The 5,000-nt window shown below is 37.5% G+C and overlaps 1 long non-coding RNA gene across 1 annotated transcript in view; it reads left to right on the forward strand.

Moving 5' to 3' along the window:
• LOC143029449 (uncharacterized) overlaps positions 1 to 5,000 on the forward strand; it is an 828,160-nt gene that overhangs the window by 450,367 nt on the left and 372,793 nt on the right. The window contains exon 3 of the long non-coding RNA XR_012966836.1: positions 68 to 118. This is a non-coding gene — a long non-coding RNA (uncharacterized LOC143029449). The remainder of the gene's footprint in view (positions 1 to 67; positions 119 to 5,000) is intronic.

Here is a 5,000-nt window from a genome sequence, read left to right on the forward strand (position 1 = left end):
CTTTTATTTTTATTAGAACTCGATTTTGTCCCCTCTTGTTTTTTACAGTTTTGTTTTGTCCTTACAGGGAACAGATAGACCTTAATGGCGGTTACGTCAATGGAAGCCTTCTGAAAAGGTAAACTTGGGGTCTGTGTACAGTTGACAGTTTAAGAACCTGTTGCACCTCAGTGTACAGTGATGTTCATGGCGTCCTTGTACCTTCTCGCAACGCTTAGGTGTCTCGCATGCCTCTCTCATGTATTCTTCTGGAACTCGAAATGTGTGATTTTATCTTGTATAAGAAATATGTCCGAAGCTATGCATGAGATTTCTATCACTAATGCACTCTGTGTTTTAAAATGGTTCTTTCGTATTACGAAAGGAGTTTCAAATGCCTAAAAGAAGTTTCCAAAAAGTTTCCAAAAAGTTTCCAAAAAAGTTTCAAAGGCCCAAAAGAAGTTTCCAAAAAGAAGTTTAAGCTAAGGAACGATATCTCTCGGCTGATTACAATCATCTGGCGGCAGCTATCATAAATACTAATGTAAAATGTATTTAAAAGGTTAACTGAGGTTCGAGATAGGTTCAATCCTTTGGCTGTGAAAGAGGTTTCCTCTGGCTGAATTAAATCGCCTGGTGGCAGCTAGATGAAAGATACAAGTCACAAACCACAGCGAATGGATTAAAGATAATAACAAGCGATTTCAAAGAATGTATTTAAAGACTGACGAGAAGTGATAATGAATCGCCTAAGCATTGTTTGTGCATTGGTCAGCAAAGGAGAGTAATGGAGAAAATAGTCCTCATCTACATTACATCATTTCAAGTAAGACAAAAAAGAAGAAGAGGAAAAAAAAAAAATAAGCTGGCTCTTGTAAAGGCGAACAGTGTCTTGGTTCTATGTAATAATCCATCAACCTTGGATTGAATAGCAAGAGTTCACTGAATTCGTATTAAAAAATTTCAAGATCAGTATCAAGATTTTGTTCATTTCTCAGTGTTGATTAGTTTTCTTCTCCTAATGGGATCTAACAGCCAATTATTATTTCACTTGTTCAAAGCTTAGTTACGTAGCCCACAGTCAGTAATGTAATGCATGTGGAAATATAATTACATGTACTACCATGTATGTACGCGCGCGCGCGCGCGTGTGTGTGTGTGTGTGTGTGTGTGTGTGTGTGTGTGTGTGTGTGTGTGTGTGTGTGTGTGTGTGTGTGTGTGTGTGTGTGTGTGTATGTATGTATGTATGTATGTGTGTATGTGTGTGTGTGTGTTTGGACGTGTAAGTATTTATTTCGTGTTCAGGTGTGCGCCCTTTAAGGGCGAAATTTGCCTATCTATATATTAAAAAAACCTTCATCGTGTTTAAAGGTTTTGGGATAGAATCTGCCTCTTTACATATAAATGATTTACTGTTCTTGTAATCACCAGGATCCCTGGTCGGTTCCTAACGGGCTAAGATGATTATAGTGTTAACCATGTACGTTGTGGCTGAACGGTCCATGGTGCCGATGTTTAGGGCCGAGAATCTAGAGATAGACAGTTCGAAACCGGAAGACCTTGGTAAAGAACATAATCCCAAAATTCACCCGAATAATATCTGTAAAGGCAGTCACGATAGTGACAAGGATAAAGGTACACATATTATATATACAGTACTTCGTCCTTTTCACCCTTTACCGACGGGGAGTGTGATACAGTTTACCGACAGCCAGGATAAAAGTAAAGGTTCCCCCTTGTAAGGAGAGGTTCACTGAGGTAGAGAAAACGTCTTTACTGCATAATGGGTTCCATTGGTATGAATAGAATAGTATGGCGACAGCCGGAATAATAAGAATGGTGTCCTCCCAATACTTAGGTTATCTAGACATGTAGAAATATATATATATATGTATATATATATATATGAATATATATATATATATATATATATATATATATATATATATATATATATATATATATCCGATAATTCTTATGGCAGTCGCATGCAAGATTCGAATCTACTGCTTTCGGCCTCCCGTAAGATCACCTTCACAGAGTCTTAACCCACTATATATATATATATATATATATATATATATATATATATATATATATATATTATGTATGTATATTATGTCGATAAATAAATATATAGATAAATAAGTAGGAAATCAAACAAACAAACAAACAAGTAAAAATGGGCTAAATTAAAAATCTTATGTGGAATGGGGGAGAGAAATGCGGGTCAGCATGCAATGAGGGCACCCACAAGTGTGGAAGTAGGTCGGTTTTATACTACACTCTAGATATTTTACATAATCCGTCTGTGAACTTGAATATTCAGAATGCCCAATAAGTTGAGGAACCTCCATGTTAACTAAGATGTTAATATCCATGCTTATTCTCTGCCTTTATGATTTCTGAATTAGAATATACAAAAAATACATTAGAACGTGATTTTTTTTATTATACTATCCTAGAAAAAACATCTGAAATAATTTTACCATCACCATTAACTTAGAAATGACTATATGTTAGAATAGGTTCCAGTACTTGAACTCTATATACTGACTGTGGTAGTTGTCTTGTGTGTACGGGATAGACCTAACATAGATAGTTATTGAAACTGATTCTAGAAAGATGACATTGTAGAATGGGAAATAGAACTAGACAAGTGTCTGGAAATACGAGCGGAACTGGGTTTTAGAGAGTGGGAGAAGTTTGCAGAAGTAGTTAAAGATTACCGTGTAGCTCAAAAACCAAAGGAATAAGAAGAAGTGTTTGATGCGACCGAGGGACCAGGTTTCTAAGTGTCTGGTCTCACCACAATCCTAGACCATTTTGTCACGATAATTAGTAATAAAGAACAGCTTACCCTTACGCATTTCTGCACTTGTATAAATTGTCTTAAAATTCACCAGTTCTCTAATAGAAAATGTTAGAGTAATTATGACATTTGTTACATTGCCAAATATAACAACAGATAAAGATGAAGTTGTTTACTGACAAAGGTCACAGTTTCTACACCGACTCCCTTCCGAGCAGCATTCTCTCGCGAGAAAGATGGAATACCAAAATATAAAAAGACTTCCAACTTTGAAACTACCGCTTCTTATGATATATGCACACACACACACACACACACACACACACACACACACACACACACACACACACACACACACACACACACACACACACACACACACACACATATATATATATATATATATATATATATATATATATATATATATATATATATATATATAATCAAGTGCGGAAATAAAATATTTGAAGTAAATTTTCTTCCAGGTAACACCTTTACCAGGATGATGTGAATTATTGTTGGGGCAAAAGTTAACCAATGATACTCAATGGAAGGGTTATTCCTTTTCCAACTAAGAAACAATCCAGCGGCGACCAGTGTGCCGCGGAGATGGAGGGGTTGACTCTGGGTAGGACGAGTTCAGCGGTACGATTGTGGTGTCAGCGGAAGCCGAGGGTTCTGGTATTAGTCATAAACACTGACGTAGCCAACACTTGTGCCCTCCTAACACCTGTGAGAATTGGTGCGCGTTTGTACGGATGCATAGGTGAGCGTATGAATTACGGAGGAGTTCTCTTAGCTTGGACCGTCGTCAATATGTACGAGTACAATGCTGTACGAGTGTGTAAATATATATATGTATGTGTGTGTGTGTGTGTGTGTGCGTGTGTGTATTTTTGTATGCGTGTGTGTTTTCGTGCGTGTTTGTGTGTGTGTGTGTATGTGTGTGTGTGTGTGTGTGTGTGTGTGTGTGTGTGTGTGTGTGTGTGTGTGTGTGTGTGTGTGTGTGTGTGTGTGTGTGTGTGTGTGTGTGTGTGTGAGAGAGAGAGAGAGAGAGAGAGAGAGAGAGAGAGAGAGAAAGAAAGAAAGGGGGGAGAAATAAAGAGAAAAGGATTGAAATCTACCATAGACATGGATCACGTCCTGGAATCATGATAACCAGAAATGACCTTATCCGATAAGAACTCTATGGTTCATATGACCTGATTTATGGGTAATAGTGTGACCTTCCACACACCCCAAACCAATGCCCAAGGTAGAGGGTAATGGCTTATAGTGTCGTGAATCTCTTCAAGGCCTGGACAGGGACCCATCTCGGGTTAGCTGAGTTGGCACTAGAAGAAACATGTGATGTTAAGACGCTATCTGTTCTCCCAGCAGGTTGAATGTTTGTGTGTGTGTGTGTGTGTGTGTGTGTGTGTGTGTGTGTGTGTGTGTGTGTGTGTGTGTGTGTGTGTGTGTGTGTGTGTCTGTGTGTGTTTGTATGTACGTGCGCGCGCGTGTGTGTGGGCATGTGTGTGTATTTTTGTATATACACATACACCCATGCACACATACATGTGCACAAACATACATTCGTATGGCTAGGAGTGCGTATATTTTTCAAGGCCTCAGTAATCAGGGCAGTGGTATTATATGACTCAAAATTTACATATATGTATATACATATATATATATATATATATATATATATATATATATATATATACATATACACATATATACATGTATATATATACATGTATATATATATATATATATATATATATAGAGAGAGAGAGAGAGAGAGAGAGAGAGACAGAGAGAGAGAGAGAGAGAGGAATTCTACTGAAAACACTAAAGAGGATTCTAGTATGGCTGTAAAGGAGAAGAAAGGGTTTAAGAATGAAGAAGCAACTGCTTTTTGCAAGGTAAATGCAGGAACTGTAGCGCCATTAGCTTTCTCTTCCTTCAGGAGAAGGTGTATGGAAAATCGTAATGGATAAAGAAACTGATTCTAGGAAATTAGAAATCATTTAGCTAACAGAAAGGATGTCTAGAGCAGGTGGTTACTCCTGTAAATGAACAAAGAACAAGCGGATAAAGGGATATTGGTGAGGTTCATAATTCTAAAGAAGGTCTGTGACAATAGAGCAAAGTAAAAGGTTTTAGGGAGTGTGAAACTTATGTATGATAGAATGTCGTTGTATGTCTAAATTTACAAAGA

Source organism: Oratosquilla oratoria, chromosome 11 (assembly GCF_046742065.1).
Source record: "Oratosquilla oratoria isolate Oo_2021 chromosome 11, ASM4674206v1, whole genome shotgun sequence".
Lineage (NCBI taxonomy): Eukaryota > Metazoa > Arthropoda > Malacostraca > Stomatopoda > Squillidae > Oratosquilla > Oratosquilla oratoria.